We start from the raw sequence: 19873 nt of genomic DNA on the forward strand, positions 1-19873 counted from the left end.
CTGAACTGAATCAAGTCACTGAATCCACATCTAAATAAGTTAAAGATTTGATTCAATAAGCAGAATCCTTGTCAAAATTGAATCAATCAATGAATCAACATAAGTTAAGGGTTTGATTCAATTAGCAGAATCCTTGCATGAGTTGAATCAATCACTGAATCAACATCCCACTGACTGACAACATCCGTTCAGTATGGCATTATTAAGAAGTTATGATTCAATTTGAAGAATTCTTGCCTGAACTGAATCAATCACTCAATCCACATCTAAATAAGTTAAAGATTTGATTCAATTAGCAGAATCCTTGTCAAAATTGAATCGATCAATGAATCAACATCTAATTAAGTTAAAGGTTTGATTTAATTTGCCAAATCCTTGCATGAATTGAATCAATCACTGAATCAACATCCCACTGACTGACTACATCAGTTATTTTAAAGAATCAAAATCAGTAGAATTAAGAAGTAATGATTCAATTTGAAGAATTCTTGCCTGAACTGAATCAATCACTGAATCCACATCTAAATAAGTTAAAGATTTGATTAAATTAGCAGAATCCTTGTCAAAATTGAATCAATCAATGAATCAACATCTAATTAAGTTAAAGGTTTGATTCAATTAGCAGAATCCTTGCATGAGTTGAATCAATCACTGAATCAACATCCCACTGACTGACAACATCAGTTATTTTAATGAATCAAATCAATATGGCATAATTAAGAAGTTATGATTTAATTTGAAGAATTCTTGCCTGAACTGAATCAAGTCACTGAATCCACATCTAAATAAGTTAAAGATTTGATTCAATAAGCAGAATCCTTGTCAAAATTGAATCAATCAATGAATCAACATAAGTTAAGGGTTTGATTCAATTAGCAGAATCCTTGCATGAGTTGAATCAATCACTGAATCAACATCCCACTGACTGACAACATCCGTTCAGTATGGCATTATTAAGAAGTTATGATTCAATTTGAAGAATTCTTGCCTGAACTGAATCAATCACTCAATCCACATCTAAATAAGTTAAAGATTTGATTCAATTAGCAGAATCCTTGTCAAAATTGAATCGATCAATGAATCAACATCTAATTAAGTTAAAGGTTTGATTTAATTTGCCAAATCCCTGCATGAATTGAATCAGTCACTGAATCAACATCCCACTGACTGACAACATCAGTTATTTTAATGAATCAAAATCAGTATGGCATAATTAAGAAGTTATGATTTAATTTGAAGAATTCTTGCCTGAACTGAATCAAGTCACTGAATCCACATCTAAATAAGTTAAAGATTTGATTCAATAAGCAGAATCCTTGTCAAAATTGAATCAATCAATGAATCAACATAAGTTAAGGGTTTGATTCAATTAGCAGAATCCTTGCATGAGTTGAATCAATCACTGAATCAACATCCCACTGACTGACAACATCCGTTCAGTATGGCATTATTAAGAAGTTATGATTCAATTTGAAGAATTCTTGCCTGAACTGAATCAATCACTCAATCCACATCTAAATAAGTTAAAGATTTGATTCAATTAGCAGAATCCTTGTCAAAATTGAATCGATCAATGAATCAACATCTAATTAAGTTAAAGGTTTGATTTAATTTGCCAAATCCTTGCATGAATTGAATCAATCACTGAATCAACATCCCACTGACTGACTACATCAGTTATTTTAAAGAATCAAAATCAGTAGAATTAAGAAGTAATGATTCAATTTGAAGAATTCTTGCCTGAACTGAATCAATCACTGAATCCACATCTAAATAAGTTAAAGATTTGATTAAATTAGCAGAATCCTTGTCAAAATTGAATCAATCAATGAATCAACATCTAATTAAGTTAAAGGTTTGATTCAATTAGCAGAATCCTTGCATGAGTTGAATCAATCACTGAATCAACATCCCACTGACTGACAACATCAGTTATTTTAATGAATCAAATCAATATGGCATAATTAAGAAGTTATGATTTAATTTGAAGAATTCTTGCCTGAACTGAATCAAGTCACTGAATCCACATCTAAATAAGTTAAAGATTTGATTCAATAAGCAGAATCCTTGTCAAAATTGAATCAATCAATGAATCAACATAAGTTAAGGGTTTGATTCAATTAGCAGAGTCCTTGCATGAGTTGAATCAATCACTGAATCAACATCCCACTGACTGACAACATCCGTTCAGTATGGCATTATTAAGAAGTTATGATTCAATTTGAAGAATTCTTGCCTGAACTGAATCAATCACTCAATCCACATCTAAATAAGTTAAAGATTTGATTCAATTAGCAGAATCCTTGTCAAAATTGAATCGATCAATGAATCAACATCTAATTAAGTTAAAGGTTTGATTTAATTTGCCAAATCCCTGCATGAATTGAATCAGTCACTGAATCAACATCCCACTGACTGACAACATCAGTTATTTTAATGAATCAAAATCAGTATGGCATAATTAAGAAGTTATGATTTAATTTGAAGAATTCTTGCCTGAACTGAATCAAGTCACTGAATCCACATCTAAATAAGTTAAAGATTTGATTCAATAAGCAGAATCCTTGTCAAAATTGAATCAATCAATGAATCAACATAAGTTAAGGGTTTGATTCAATTAGCAGAATCCTTGCATGAGTTGAATCAATCACTGAATCAACATCCCACTGACTGACAACATCCGTTCAGTATGGCATTATTAAGAAGTTATGATTCAATTTGAAGAATTCTTGCCTGAACTGAATCAATCACTCAATCCACATCTAAATAAGTTAAAGATTTGATTCAATTAGCAGAATCCTTGTCAAAATTGAATCGATCAATGAATCAACATCTAATTAAGTTAAAGGTTTGATTTAATTTGCCAAATCCCTGCATGAATTGAATCAGTCACTGAATCAACATCCCACTGACTGACAACATCAGTTATTTTAAAGAATCAAAATCAGTAGAATTAAGAAGTAATGATTCAATTTGAAGAATTCTTGCCTGAACTGAATCAATCACTGAATCCACATCTAAATAAGTTAAAGATTTGATTAAATTAGCAGAATCCTTGTCAAAATTGAATCAATCAATGAATCAACATCTAATTAAGTTAAAGGTTTGATTCAATTAGCAGAATCCTTGCATGAGTTGAATCAATCACTGAATCAACATCCCACTGACTGACAACATCAGTTATTTTAATGAATCAAAATCAATATGGCATAATTAAGAAGTTATGATTTAATTTGAAGAATTCTTGCCTGAACTGAATCAAGTCACTGAATCCACATCTAAATAAGTTAAAGATTTGATTCAATAAGCAGAATCCTTGTCAAAATTGAATCAATCAATGAATCAACATAAGTTAAGGGTTTGATTCAATTAGCAGAATCCTTGCATGAGTTGAATCAATCACTGAATCAACATCCCACTGACTGACAACATCCGTTCAGTATGGCATTATTAAGAAGTTATGATTCAATTTGAAGAATTCTTGCCTGAACTGAATCAATCACTCAATCCACATCTAAATAAGTTAAAGATTTGATTCAATTAGCAGAATCCTTGTCAAAATTGAATCGATCAATGAATCAACATCTAATTAAGTTAAAGGTTTGATTTAATTTGCCAAATCCCTGCATGAATTGAATCAGTCACTGAATCAACATCCCACTGACTGACAACATCAGTTATTTTAATGAATCAAAATCAGTATGGCATAATTAAGAAGTTATGATTTAATTTGAAGAATTCTTGCCTGAACTGAATCAAGTCACTGAATCCACATCTAAATAAGTTAAAGATTTGATTCAATAAGCAGAATCCTTGTCAAAATTGAATCAATCAATGAATCAACATAAGTTAAGGGTTTGATTCAATTAGCAGAATCCTTGCATGAGTTGAATCAATCACTGAATCAACATCCCACTGACTGACAACATCCGTTCAGTATGGCATTATTAAGAAGTTATGATTCAATTTGAAGAATTCTTGCCTGAACTGAATCAATCACTCAATCCACATCTAAATAAGTTAAAGATTTGATTCAATTAGCAGAATCCTTGTCAAAATTGAATCGATCAATGAATCAACATCTAATTAAGTTAAAGGTTTGATTTAATTTGCCAAATCCCTGCATGAATTGAATCAGTCACTGAATCAACATCCCACTGACTGACAACATCAGTTATTTTAATGAATCAAAATCAGTATGGCATAATTAAGAAGTTATGATTTAATTTGAAGAATTCTTGCCTGAACTGAATCAAGTCACTGAATCCACATCTAAATAAGTTAAAGATTTGATTCAATAAGCAGAATCCTTATCAAAATTCAATCACTCAATGAATCAACATAAGTTAAGGGTTTGATTCAATTAGCAGAATCCTTGCATGAGTTGAATCAATCACTGAATCAACATCCCACTGACTGACAACATCAGTTATTTTAATGAATCAAAATCAGTATGGCATAATTAAGAAGTTATGATTCAATTTGAAGAATTCTTGCCTGAACTGAATCAATCACTCAATCCACATCTAAATAAGTTAAAGATTTGATTAAATTAGCAGAATCCTTGTCAAAATTGAATCAATCAATGAATCAACATCTAATTAAGTTAAAGGTTTGATTTAATTTTCCAAATCCCAGCATGAATTGAATCAATCACTAAATCAACATCCCACTGACTGACAACATTAGTTGTCAATACCCCTTCAAGTAAAGCATCACCCCACAATTTAACCTAAATAAAATGGTCAAAAAAGAGCTTAAACATAGATCTGGATTACATTTACCCATCAATAAGTGATTGCTTTCCCTTCACACTTAAAAAAAAAAAAAAAGCCAAGGCATGATATTAAAAACGCAACTCATTTTTCCTCTCTAGAATCCAGTCTCTCACACACGGTGCATGTGTGTCATTATCAAACATGAGCCAAAACAAAATCGGCAGCAACAGAAAGCAAAGCAGAAGATTGCTAATAGCACAGCACCACCTTGGGGTAGATAGCGAATCAGAGCATCGCTTTCCAAAACTCCTTGTTCACGTCTTGAAAAGAACACCAGTTTCCCTTGAGCCTCGCCAGCGACTGCGCTTTTGTCTGGCCCACGAGGCTTGTTTTATTTTGTGTGTGTGTGTGTTTGTGTGTGTGCATAAAGCAGTGTGTGTGGTATGGGAAAAGAGCAATCACTCACGCGTCCGCAGGGAGATGTGAAACAGTGCATGGGTTTTTGCTCAATGCAGGCAGGTATTAAAGGCAGAACCCGACGCTTTCGGTCCCTTGAGCGATGATCCGTTCGGGTCCTTCGGCATCCCACAATGCCCCTGGGTTTGATAAAGCCCCTGTCCAATGTCAGCGTCTCACTCACAGATGAGTGTTATCTCCCCCGCGGCCTCGGCGTGTAATCTGTGTGAGCTATAAATGTGTTTGTGTTTTCCAGCAAGAGGTCTTGAACTACATTCTGTAATTTCCAGCATAACAGGCGAGATGGATTCGAGATTTACAGGAGATTTAGACTCTGTGCTGTTTCTAAACAAACACACACACACACACTACACAATCACTAAAAAAGGGCAAGAAACTAGCATTATCTGGCTGAGCAAAGTTTAAAAAAAAAGGTAGTGTATGCACAGTGAATAAAGGTTTTTAATGGGATGTAATAGCTAATGATAATAATGATAATAAGTTAACACATTTGTTTAGAAAAAGATATATTGAAACTCTCTCGTCATTACCAAAACTGCATTTATTTGATCAGAAATGCATTTTAATTAATAATTATTTTCTGTGTAAGTTTATATTTTTAAAGTATAATTCCTGTGCTTTCAATGATAATTAAATATGTTAAACACTTAAAAATAAAGGAACATAAAATACAGTTTTGATGTGGAACTGTGGCTCAGTGGCTAACACTGTTGCCTCACAGCAAGAAGGTCGCTGGTTTGAGTCCCGGCTGGGCTAGTTGGCATTCTGTGTGGAGTTTGCATGTTCTCCCCGTTGGCGTGGGTTTCCTCCGGGTGCTCCGGTTTCCCCCATAAGTCCAAAGGCATGCACTATAGGGGAACTAAATTGTCCGTAATGTATAAATATGTGTGAATGAGAGTGTATGGGTGTTTCCCAGTACTGGGTTGTGGCTATAAGGGAATTTGCTGCGTATAACAATTGCTGGAATAGTTAACTGTTCATTCTGCTGTGGCGAACCCTGATAAATAAGGGACTAAGCTAAAGGAAATTGAATGAAATATATTTTTGGCCAAGCACACAAAATACAATTTACAAACTTGATTGTATATACAATACATAGTGAAATACACATTTAACATGTTAATAACTTGTTAATAATAATAATAATAATTATAATAATAATAATGATTGGGTGAGAGTGGCTCAGTGCCTTCGCCTCACAGCAAAAAGTTTGCTGGTTCAAGTTTAATAGCCGACTAAAAATATAGTTTCAGCTAAATTTAATAAGTTTAAACCTGAGCTCAACTAAAAGTAGTTAGTAGTTGAAGAGTAGTGAATTGAATTGAAGAGTAAAACAAAAATAAAATAAAACGCTAATTAAAACACACACATATATATATATATATATATATATATATATATATATATATATATATATGCTCAGTGTTCAGATGCAAAAACCTCTAAGCGCCATCTGAAATTTCCATTGGAAATTTTTTTTTTTTTTTTCCTTAGACTTCTATGTTTATGTTGAGTTATTTCATTCTTTAATTTCATTTTCACCTTTAAAGGAGTGTATTCTGTGCCATAAACTTAAAGTTACTGAACCTACAGACATTAAATAAAATATCTATGGGCACATTTAAAAAGAACAAAATAACCAAAAGCTTTTACTACACTTTAATGTAAAAACAGAAAAATAAATGTTAATTAAAGCAATAGTGTTTCACCATAAAAAACAATAAAAATGCCACAGACCAAAAAAAATCTAATAAACATTAAAAAGAAAGAAAGAATAGTTGACTTAAAATCTAATTTGAGCCAACTTAAAAAGCCTAAAACTGAGCTGCTGTTAAAAAGTAACTGCATTTAACAGTACAACTAAAACAAAAGAAAAACCATATGAACTTGCAGCAAATCAAATATTAGAATCATTAAACATCCATTAAGACTACTTTTTTTTGTGAGTTTTAAGCCCAACTGTTCATTCTGATTACGTACCCCTATATACATTTTTGTTGAGTGTCAAATACGTCCCAGGAGGTGCGTTTTATTCCAGTTTGTTTACACGAATCCACCAGAGACTGCTGTGTATGCTTTTTGAGATCGCAACTGACACTGTTTTCAAAGGCAGTCCAGAAAAATAAAAACCTTTGCGGCAGCCTAATTTTTACCATGTTTTCAGGTTTTACCACATTCTCAACCTGTTATTTACTTGTTAATTTTATTTTTTGGTTTCTGTTTTTGTCCTACCTGCTTTCTGGAACCGTTTTTCACAAGACTCAAACCCTGTCGTCGTGGTCAACTCTGCTCTGCACCTCAAATCCTCCGATGTACGTTGTGAACCACTGGACAAACTGGAAAACCGTCCACTAAGACATAAAGTGTCAGCTGGTAAGCGCAAAAAGGAACCGCGTCATACCACCTCGTAGTGTTCATTTTAAAGATGAAATGCTGCCATAAGTTCCTCTGGCTACATAATTAGCGCTCTTCAGAAATGTATATAGGGGAACGTTTTCAGAATGAGTCTGCGTTTCTTTGCTAACTACTCATTTATTTCATGAACATTCCTAAATGTGTACTGGAGAATCAGATTTAAAGGCTGAAGAAGATCATCATGCGTGATTAATGAATTCAATTTCAGTCTGTTTCTCACAGAAAGCTGTTGTATGAAGCCCAAATGTAGTGTGCAAATCTTCTGAACAGCTTTTATGCTGGCTTTTGGATCATTGACAGACGTGCGGAAAAAAAGTTCCTCATAAATTTGTGCTCGCTGAGTTTTTGGAACGGCATGAGTGAATAATAGCCGGCTTCTCGTTTTTATTTTTGGGCTGAACTGCTCATTTAATGCTTTGATCTGTTCAGTTTATTCACCTCGAATCCTTCATTTCTATTTTATTTTCTGCCGCCCTGGATTGTTTTGTATGTGTCCTCAAAGTCAGGGTTGGCTGTATGTTTGAGGCGGTGGGCTGGGCGTGTTGAAGGGTTTCCCTCGGGGGGTGTTCTGTGGGAGGGTGCCGATTGGTTCCACCATACTGCAATGCAACCCACAGCTACTGACTAGGCCTTGGTTTCTCTCAGTTTGTCACCAGCCGAGCGCCAAACAGATGGAGCTCACACAGCGTCACGAGCTGCCATCAGCTACCTGGCACTGAAAGGAGATTTAGGAAAGAGAGAGGGTGGCTTAGAGAACAGGAGAGTAGTTTGCAGTCTATGAGTCTACCGGATCCTCAAGATGATCTGACATTGTTGACCTCCTGCACAACTTCTAGCACACCTTGTGGCCCGATTTCATAAGGTGTACAGTAAAATAAATGTCTGGTGTCCTCAGAATGAGTCTGGGATGTTTTACCTCAAAATGTGCCACTGGTCATTTATTATACACTACCTGACAAAATTTGTGTGAGTTTTAGGACCAACAAATAATAACTTCTGGTTGATCATTTGGTATCAGAAGTGGCTTATTTGAGAGGCAAAGGCCTCTAGATTACACTTATTTTACCAAAATAAACTATGATCATGCCTTGATTTTTAATTATTTCATAAGGACAGTAAGGTCTGACTTTGCTTAGACAAAAGTCTTGCCACCTAACAGAAATAATGTGCAGTATAGAAAATGAAGTCATGGTGCAGTGGAAAAAGACTGAATATTTTGCATGACTACTGAAGAAGTCGGATTGGATTTTTTTTTTTCAAATCCATCTCAATAAATTAACGTTTATCCTTTTTCTTAACATCCTGTTTTTCATCACTTTTATTATATATAATTATTTGATTATTTGAATGAGCATTTAACTTTTAAATACACCTGAGCCAATGAATAACTAAAAACATGCTGGATAGGTTGACGGTTCATTCCGCTGTGGCGACCCCAGATTAATAAGGGCGCACGAGTCATTACTTACACTTTCTTTAGTGACCTCACTTGTTGACCTGGAGCGGATTCGTCCGCTTTCGGATTGGATTTCTACCTTTAAATCCATCTCAATAAATCAACGTTTATCCTGTTTCTCATCACTTTTATTACATAAACTTTATTTATTTAATTGAATCTCTGACTCCGGCTCTTCTTCATCTGACAGACTGGTCAGTCTTTGGGTTAAACTGTATACCATCCCTACACTACCATGAGCTTGGAGGACTGCATCCATACATCTCTGCAATGACTCAAATCACTTATTAATAAAGTCATCTGGAATAACAAAGAAAGCGTTTATGCAGGACTCCCAGAGTTCATCAATATTCTTTGAATTCATCTTCAATGCCTCCATCTTACTCCAGGCATGCTCAATAATGTTGATATCTGGTGACTGGGCTGGCTAATCCTGGAGCACCTTGACCTTATTTGCTTTCAGGAACGTTCATGTGAAGGCTGAAGTATTAGAAGGAGCGCTATCCTGCTGAAGAATTTGCCCTCTCCTGTGGATTGTAATGTAATGGGCAGCACAAATGTCTTGATATCTCAGGCTGTTGATGTTGCCATCCACTCTGCAGATCTCTCGCATGCCATCATACTGAGTGTAACCCCAAACCATGATTTTTCCTTTACCAGACTTGACTGATTTCTGTGGGAAACTTGGGTCCATGCGGGTTCCAATAGTTCTTCTGCAGGATTTGTGATGATTGGGATGCAGTTCAGCAGATGATACATCAGAAAAATCTACTGTACCTTCTGCCACTTTTCTAAATGATCAAATAGAGGTCAAGTTATTATTTGTTAATCTTATTACTGGGATCGACAGCAAGACTTTTGTCTTGCTGAAAACATAATCTAAATATAAAATATAATTTGATGAAAACTCCTAGAGTTCTAAATTAAGGACTGGGACACCCTTTGTTTTTAAAATTTAAGTTAAAATGTAAGTATCCCTTTAGTCTTAAGATATTTTGTAAATACTGTCCCAGCATTATAGTGAGACTCTTACATCCATTGGTTCATCCAAAACAATTGTAGGGAGACGGAGATCTGAAACACAGTAAAACTCCAGTCTGGAGGAGGAGCATTTTCATTCTGAAACACTTTTTTATTTTTAATAAAAAGGCACTTGTGTGAACATAACCTGAGATGGTACTACCTGACAAAAGCCTTGCCGTTGGTCCCATTTGTAAGAGCAACAAATAGTAACTTGACTTCTACTTGATCATTTGGAAAAGTGGCAGAAGGTAGATTTTTCCCAATCATCACAGATACTGCAGAAGACCTAAAGGAACCCGCATGGATGAAGGTAAAATCATGGTTTGGGGTTACATTCTGTATGGGGGCAGAGTGGATGGCAACATCAACAGCCTGAGGTATCAAGACATTTGTGCCGCCCATTACATTACAAACCACAGGAGAGGGCAAATTTTCAGCAGGATAGCGCTCCTGCTCATACATCAGCCTCCACATCAAAGTTCCTGAAAGCAAAGAGAGTCAAGGTGCTCCAGGATTGGCCAGCCCAGTCACCAGAATCAACATTATTTAGCATGTGTGGGGTAAAGGCTGATTTATACTTCTGCGTCAAACGCCGGCGTATGCTAGGGCGCTGACGCATAGCCCTTCGCTGTGGCCGAAGAAATTGTAACTACACGTTGCAACGACGCGTAGCGCAAGCTCTGTGATTGGTCGGCTTGGTAGCGCTGACGAGTCTGGGCGGGACCGAGGGCCACGCGAATGGCGCGAGCTGGACGCGAGCACAATGAAACGATTGTTTACAACTGTGGAGTCCCGTGAAGTAGCTCCGGATGGAAAGTTTTGTTTTGTGTTTACCTCATAATTAAAGTTGTTGCACGTCCGCCAGTTCCTGCCTCAAAATGAGCGAGTTTGAGCCACTTGTACATCCAGGGAGTGTTCAGGAAAAGCAAAACAACAGGGAAGAAACTCGACACAGAGGAACATTAACACCTCACTGCCCATTAGCGTTTCGAAAGTGTTAATGCAGACCAACAGAGCCAGCGCACAGAAGTATAAATGCACAGCTACGCGCGTTGCATGCGCCGTGGGTCACGCCGGTCACCTGATGCAGAAGTATAAACCAGGCTTAAGATGGAGGAGGAGACATTGACGATGAATCCAGAGAACCTTAATGAACTCTGGGAGTCCTGCAAGAATGCTTTCTTTGTCATTTCAGATGACTTCATTAATAATTGCAGAGATGTATGGATGTAACTCAAATAACGTATTATTAAAGTATATTCTATATTATACATGATTTCTGTTAAGTAATAAGACTTTTGCCTAAGCAAAGTCAGACCTTACTGTCCTAATGAAATAATTAAAGATCAAGGTGAGACCATATTTTATTTTGGTAAAATAAGTGTAATCTAGAGGCCTTTGCCTTTTATATAAGCCACTGCTGATACGACATGACTTTTGTTAGGTAGTGGAGAAGCAATGAGGACCATTTCTAGCACTTTAACAAGATTCAAGTTTAAAGAGTCAGATTTTCATAATATGTGCTGTTTACCCGTTTAAAAAAGATGAGAATATCAGCCTGGATTTCAAGACAAGACTGCAAATGTAATAGTGAATTATGCCCGTAGACCATGCTGAAGCTTGTTTTAAACATAGAGTAAGCATCCAGCAAGGCTGCAGAAGAGTCTTCTTGATTCATAAAGGGAATCAGAAGTCCCAAAGGCAACCTGCTTGCGTTTATTGCAGAGCACACTGTTGTTTATGGATCTCCAAAACTCCACCAAATGAGACCCATTGGAGTAGGATTTGCAAAAATATTCTACTTCATACTTTAAATAGCAAGAAGCACAAGCAGAATTGAGCATATAGCAGCAATGAATATCCCAAAAAGTGTCAATTAAATTCTATATTTGAATAATGCTGGGGTCAGACCATAAGATATCAGTGTGGTTTGGTCCGGATGAGTGGATGACAGATTTGACAGGTAATAATTGTATTTTTAACCTTGTATTTTTGCATTTGCACATTTTTATATGGCTGCACATTTGGACGGTAGATTAATAATGAGTGAACTTTTAGCTGTTTTGCTATGTGTATACAGTACTTTGTGTCTATTGACAGGAAAATAATACTTAATTAAATAGAATTTAAGGCATACAGAGTTTAGCTTTTTTGTTTGTTTTGTTTAAGAGTTTATTTTTACAGTTCATAATGTATTTATTTACCCTCAGAAAGGCTTGGTAAAAACAACATGCTCATTGTGAATACATACCCTGTATACATTTCTAGAGAGTGTGAATTATGTAGCCAAAGGTACATATGCCTGCATTTCGACTTTAAAACAAACGCTACAGGGCGGTATGACGACGCTGATGGTTTCTGTTTTTTTGTTACGCTGCCAACTGAAGAACAGTTCCAGAAAGCATATATAAAGGCAAAAAAAAAAGTACTTTTGAAAAACACTGGTGATTAGGTTTAGGTAAGGGGGTGATCGGGTCAATCTGTGTTTTGAAAACACTGTCGGCTGGGTTTATGGAAGGAGGTGATCGGGTCAATCGTTGGTTTTGAAAATGCTGTCGGCTTGGTTTATTGAAGGAGGTGATCAGGTCAATTGGTGGTTTTGAAAACGCTGTCGGTTGGGTTTAGGTAAGGGGGTGATCGAGTCAATCGGTGCTTTTGAAAACACTGTCGGTTGGGTTTAGGGAAGGGGGTGATTGGGTCAATCGGTACTTTTGAAAAACACTGGTGATTAGGTTTAGTTAAGGGGGTGATTGGGTCAATCTGTGCTTTTGAAAACACTGTCAGTTGGGTTTAGGGAAGGGGTGATCGGGTCAATCGGTACTTTTGAAAACACTTTCGGTTGGGTTTAGGGAAGGGGTGATCGGGTCAATCGGTACTTTTGAAAAACACTGGTGATTAGGTTTAGGTAAGGGGGTGATTGGGTCAATCTGTGCTTTAGAAAACACTGTCGGTTGGGTTTAGGTAAGGGGGTGATCTGGTCAATCGGTACTTATGAAAACACGGTTGGTTGGGTTTAGGTAAGGGGGTGATCGGGTCAATCGGTACTTATGAAAACACGGTTGGTTGGGTTTAGGTAAGGGGGCGATCGGGTCAATCGCTACTTATGAAAACACGGTTGGTTGGGTTTAGGTAAGGGGGTGATCGGGTCAATTGGTGCTTTTGAAAACACTATCGGTTTGGTTTAGGGAAGGGGGTGATTGTGTCAATCTGTGCTTTTGAAAACACTATCGGTTGGGTTTAGGGAAGGGGGTGATCGGGTCAATCTGTGCTTTTGAAAAAACACTATCGGTTGGGTTTAGGGAAGGGGTGATCGGGTCAATTGGTACTTTTTAAAATACTGTAGATTAGGTTTAGGTAAGGCGGTGATCGGTTTTTAATCGAATCTAGCACTAAACTGGGAAAGATTCTGGACGCTATCTTTTGTCAAATGCTAGCTATATATTTTTTTTATAATTCTCTGAAACATAAATTAAGTTAAACTTTAAGCACTTCTCTCTTTGTGTCAAGTCCTTTGGAAGCCCAAATACAGAAACGCAGAAGCTCCGTGGAAAGGCAGTGTTTAGATGGGATTTGAGCTGATTTTGTAAACCTGAAGGGTTTATGATCTCATTAACCCAGACGTAATTTTTGTAGTCCCCAATTTTTGTTCGCTGTAGACTTCACAAAGCTAACTCTGAAAAAGCCAATGTCTCTCTTTGCATTGAACTTTGAGTGTATTACCTTTAGAGATGTTGTTTATGTTCACATTGTTTATGATATTGTAGTGGACCATCCCTTTAAATAGAAATAAAACACAGAGTTTAGCTTTTATTTATGTTTTTATTTTTATTTTCCCAGTTAATGTATTTATTTTCCCTCAGAAAGACAGCTCGATAAAAAAACATTCAATGATTACACATTAATGTGTACATTTGAAAAATGCTTTAGACACTCTAATGCTTGTCTTTTTTTTTTTGCGCTTTTTCGTTTTTTTCTTTTAATCTTTTTTCTTTCCCAGCTTAGCATTAAATGACATGATTTAAACATCAATCATAATCATTCAAGCAACTGTTTGCTCAAATTAATGGATGTGGTACAGCTTTCCCTAGAATATTTCCCACCAGCTGCCACCGAATAGACCAAGTATTAAAAAAAAAGATTAAGATGTTGTGCAGAAATGACAATAGAAGAGAGCAAGCAGGAATGCTATCTTTCCTTAAAGCAATATTCCCCCCTAAATCAATCAATCAAAGAAACTAAATTTACCTTTTGACCCCACAGTCTTACTGTACACACATTTTTTTTTCTCGCCAGCCATTTCAGTAGAAATGAAAAACCAACAAACCTCCATATCGGCCATCAGAAATGGAGGAATGAGGAGCTTTGGGACAGAAAGTGACCTTATACTTCAGAACTGACCCCTTGGGATATTAGCGTAAACGAACAGAACAAATGCAGGAGCAGAATCGAAACGCTTCAACTAATCCTGAGAAAAAACACACCAAATGCCTCTTAATCCCCATCTGCGAATGATAAAGCATAACACTTCTAGTTTTGGATCAAAAGGATAACTTTACTTAACTTTGCTGTTTATCCGTGACTGGAATCTGAATGTTTTTTTTTTCTTTGGTTGTCCAGAGACAATGAAGACTGTAGACTAATCGACAGGAAATGTGTCTTTGAGTTAAACAAAAAGGAGTTTGATGTTTTCCGGGTTTATTTTGCTCTGAGATGCAAATGTGCTTTCGAAATAAATTCACATGGGGCAGAGACGGGGAGAAATGAAATTATAATTAGTTATGCTCAACAGCAAGATCACATGAAGCGAAAGAGTCAACATTAATTCCTCTCAGGATCTTTCCCTTCTTCTTTGTTATTTCTGATGAAATTTCCTCCACATAATAATTTAGGAGACAGGTGAACTTTTAACACGAGAAGTGATAAAAGGACATGCAAGTTTATTATATTTGGTTTTAAATGCCATTGAACCTTCACCAACCACCACCAAAAAAATTAAATAAATGAATAAATAAAATATCTTATTTAAGGGAACGTCGTCATGAAACTAATAATAAAAAAATAATAAAAGATGAGAAATTTATATTATTTTAAGTCATTTTTTTTATTTAAAATATTTATATTATTCATTCATTCATTTTCTTGTCGGCTTAGTCCCTTTATTAATCTAGGGTCGCCACAGCGGAATGAACCGCCTATTTATGTTATTATTTATATATATTTATATTTATATTAATAATAATAATAATAATATATATATACATATATATATATATATATATATATATATATATATATATATATATATATATATATATATATATATATATATATATATATATATATTAAAGTATTTTATTATTTTTAGATGTTATTCATTTTAAACTTTTAATTGTTTTAATAACGTTATTCTTTTACCCTAACATGTACATTACATTTACATTATTTGTTTATTTTATGGTAATTAAATAATTCATTTATTTATTTGTTTCTTTTGTCTTTTGAAAAACAATTCAATTATGTGTAATTTATTTATAAGAAATCATTTATTCATTCATTTATTCATTTTATTTATTTATTCATTCATTCATTCATTTTCTTGTCGGCTTAGTCCCTTTATTAATCCGGGGTCGCCACAGCGGAATGAACCGCCAACTTATCCAGCAAGTTTTTACGCAGCGGATGCCCTTCCAGCCGCAACCCATCACTGGGAATTTATTTATTTATTTATTTGTTGGTTTGATTGTTTCTGTATGTTCGTCCCTTTCTTTCCTTCTTTCCTTCTTTCCTTCATTCCTGTCCAACTGACCTTCCGTTCGACCATTCATTCATTTGTTCATTCATTAATTTATTTGTTTATTTGTTCATGTATTTATGGATGCCTATCTGTCTGTTTACTTTTTTATTCATTAATTTATTCACTTGATTTATTTTTGTTGAATGTTCAATTATGTTCACTTGTTCCTTTGTCCGTCCACTTGTTTGTTTATTTATTTATTTATTTATTTATTTATTTATTTATTTATTTATTTATTTATTTATTTATTTATTTATTTATTTATTTATTTATTTATTCATTCATTCATTCATTTATTTATTCATTTATTCATGCCTGTCTGTTTATTTAATCATTCATTTATTCATTTTATATATTTATGTATTTGTTTGTTTGTTTGTTTGTTTGATTGTTTGTCAGTGAGTCAGTCCATTGTTCATTCATTCGTTTTTTTGTTTGTCTTTTCGTTCGTTCGTTCATTCATTCATTCATTCATTCATTCATTCATTCGTTTGTTTATTTATTAATTCATTAGTTTTTTTATTTGTTCATTTATTTGTCTGTCTGTCAGTTTGTTTATTTATTCATTCATTTATTAATTGTATTTATTTGTTTCTTTCTGTCTGTCTGTCTGTCTGCTTATTTTTATTTATTTCTTTATTTATTCATTTATATATTTTATTTATTTGTTTCTGTATGTTTCTGTATTTATTTATTTATTTATTTAATCTGTCTGTCTGTGTCTGTCTCTCTGTCTGTGTGTTTATTTATTCATTCATTTTTATTTTAATTAATTTATTTGTTTGTTTCTGTCTGTTTATTAATTCATCATTTTATTTATTTATCTATATATATATATGTATTTATTTATTTAATTTATCTATTTATTTAGTTAGTTAGTCAGTTAGTTAGTTGGTTAGTTAGTTGTTTAGTGGTTTAATGTTAACATCTGAAGTAAACAATGGCTTTTATTTCAGTCAATGATTATTCTTAACTCCTGTATGATTAACACAGCCGGTGTGTCTGAGAGTGTGATGCCACAATCTGTTGCCACACCAAACTGTCAATTAAAACATGATGTCCAGATGTTTGGCTGCCTTCGTTAAGTTTAATTGAGATTTTTCCATCAGTTACGAGCTTTTATTACCAGCTCTTGTGGTCCGTATCAAGCGGCGTTTGTACTGCACTAATCGCCCCTGCTCTACAACACATTTCATATACGCACACAGTTGAGTGCAGTCCTGGGTTATTTCATCATAACATTTACAGAGATCTCCTCCAGAAATGACAGCGACTCTTTGTGTACACGCTTGTAGGCATTTGAGTAGTTGTTGTCATGTGATATTTGACAGGACGGACTGTACCTCGCATTTGTTTCATACAGATCACAAAACCAAAAAACTTTTGTTTTCAAGTGTAGCTGGTTAATTTAAAGCAGTTTTCAGGCTTCATGTAGATATATTTCTTATGGCTGTGATGCAAGTATTTGCTGAGATTTAAGAGCGCTTGTTGACCATCATACTGTCATAAAAGCACACGTCTGATCTACGCTAGTAGGCGGGGCTTCACTCACCATATTGGCCGTTACACTTTTCTCATTCAAAACTATACGAGTGACATGTCTTGTGTATTCTATTTGTGTGTATTCTTTGAAGCAAGTCAGTCTGGCAATAGAGATGATTTGTAATATCAACAGCATCGCATTGGACTAAAGTGTCTAATAATGAATAAACGTACAAATTAGTATCACCAGTATGGATGCCTGGAGTTCAAGTCAGAATTATTAGCCCTCCTGAAGAGACCACCCACTAAGGTAATGCACATGCTACTGTGATGGTTGGGTATAGGGTAGGTGGAGGTGTATGCAATCATAAACTACATAGTGGACCTTGTACTGCCTACTAAGGTAAGGTTGCGCCCATAATACTGTGACGGTTGAGTTTAGGGTATAGGGGAGGTGTAGGCGATCGTCAACTACAAAGTGGACCCTGTACCGTATACTAAGGTAAGGTAGCGTGCATGCTACTGTGATGATTGGGTTTAGGGTAGGGGAGGTGTAGGTGATCGTCAACCACAAAGTGGACCTTGTACCACCCACTAAGGTAAGGTAGTGCCCATGCTGCTGTGACAGTTGGATTTAGAGTAGGGGAAGGTGTAGTCAATCGTCAACTATGTAGTGGACCTTGTACCACCCACTAAGGTAGCGCCCATGCTATTGTGATGGTTGGATTTAGGGTAGGGGGAAGTGTATGGGATTGTCAACTACAAAGTGGATCTTGTACCGCCCACTAAGGTAAGGTAATGCTCATGCTACTGTGATGGTTGGGTTTAGGGTAGGGGGAGGTGTAGGCGATCACCAACTACATAGTGGACCTTGTACCAAATACTAAAGTAAGGTAGCAAGCATGCTACTGTGATGGTTGGGTATAGGGTAGGAGGAAGTGTAGGTGATCGTCAACTACATAGTGGACCTTGTACCGTATACTAAGGTAAGGTAGCAAGCATGCTACTGTGATGGTTGGGTTTAGGGTAGGAGGAAGTGTAGGCGATCGTCAACTACATAGTGGATCTTGTATCGCCCACTAAGGTAAGGTAGCACCCATACTAATGTGACGGTTGGGTTTAGGGTAGGGGGAGGTGTAGGCTATCGTCAACTATGTAGTGGACCTTGTACCACCCATTAAGGTATCGCTCATGCTACTGTAATGATTGGGTTTAGGGTAGGGGAGGTGTAGGTGATCGTCAACCACAAAGGGGACCTTGTACCACCCACTAAGGTAAGGTAGTGCCCATGCTGCTGTTACAGTTGGATTTAGAGTAGGGGAAGGTGTAGGCAATCGTCAACTATGTAGTGGACCTTGTACCACCCACTAAGGTAGCGCCCATGCTATTGTGATGGTTGGATTTAGGGTAGGGGGAAGTGCATGTGATTGTCAACTACAAAGTGGATCTTGTACCGCCCACTAAGGTAAGGTAAAGCTCATGCTACTGTGATGGTTGGATTTAGAGTAGGGGGAGGTGTAGGGGATCCTCAACTACATAGGGGACCTTGTACCGTATACAAAGGTAAGGTAGCATGCATGCTACTGTGATGCTTGGGTTTTGGGTAGGAGGAATTTTAGGCGATCGTCAACTACATAGAGGACCTTGTATCGCTTACTAAGGTAATGCTCATGCTACTGTGATGGTTGGGTTTAGGGTAGAAGGAAGTGTAGGTGATCCTCAACTACATAGTGGACCTTGTAACGCCCACTAAGGTAATGCTCATGCTACTGTGACAGTTAGGTTTAGGGTAGGGTAGTTGTGTAGACTATTGTCAACTACGTAGTGAACCTGGTCAACTACATCATCAAGCTGCGGGTTGCAGCAAGGACTGTCTTGTTGTATGTGGGTAACTTGAGTCCAACCCTCTGTAGCAAAGTCCTAAATTCACCTCTACTTTTGACAACAAAAGTCTCTCTCTCTCTCTTAAATTTCTGTCATTTTCTTTGTGTTGCATCTGACTGGCATAAAGCAGTTTAAGATTAATAAGTAATTATCTTGTCAAAACAGGCCTTTTCTCTTGAATTGCACTGTTGTGCGTCAATTTCTGTCTGCTCTTTTCTCTCTAAACTCATCATTTTGGCTATTAGCATAATTCTTATTACTCGACATGAGGCAGATCTGTGCATTGTTCTCATTACAGAGCTGGAGCCTCTTTAATGTGTGCGATCGCCGCTCTGATGTGTGCAGAAACAATTAGCCACGATTCGCTCCAGTCTCCATTCAGTAATGACGCCGGGATTTGACTGGCAGAGTAAAAGCGGGAATCATGTCGTCTGAGAGGAAATGAGTAAACATGAGAGGATTGAAGACAAGGAGGTGGAGAGAAGATGGAGTGAAGCTGTGATGAGGGTTTTTAGAAATGATGAGTGTAATGTGTTGATTGTTTTTTTCACTTTAAGCTACACTGCAAAAAATGCTTTTCTTACATAGATTTTTTTGTCTTGTTTCTAGTCCAAATATCTAACA

The 19873-nt window shown here is 36.1% G+C and overlaps 1 long non-coding RNA gene across 2 annotated transcripts in view; it reads left to right on the plus strand.

Annotated features, from left to right (window-relative positions):
* Positions 1-19873, plus strand: part of LOC141378800 (uncharacterized) — a 227260-nt gene that overhangs the window by 150984 nt on the left and 56403 nt on the right. The window contains exon 9 of one of the 2 annotated variants that reach the window (XR_012394254.1): positions 7455-7568. The exons of the other annotated variant lie outside the window; for it this stretch is intronic. This is a non-coding gene — a long non-coding RNA (uncharacterized lncRNA). The remainder of the gene's footprint in view (positions 1-7454; positions 7569-19873) is intronic. 2 annotated transcript variants of the gene reach the window in all.

This window comes from Danio rerio, chromosome 18 (genome assembly GCF_049306965.1).
Source record: "Danio rerio strain Tuebingen ecotype United States chromosome 18, GRCz12tu, whole genome shotgun sequence".
In the NCBI taxonomy this organism is placed as follows: Eukaryota; Metazoa; Chordata; class Actinopteri; order Cypriniformes; family Danionidae; genus Danio; species Danio rerio.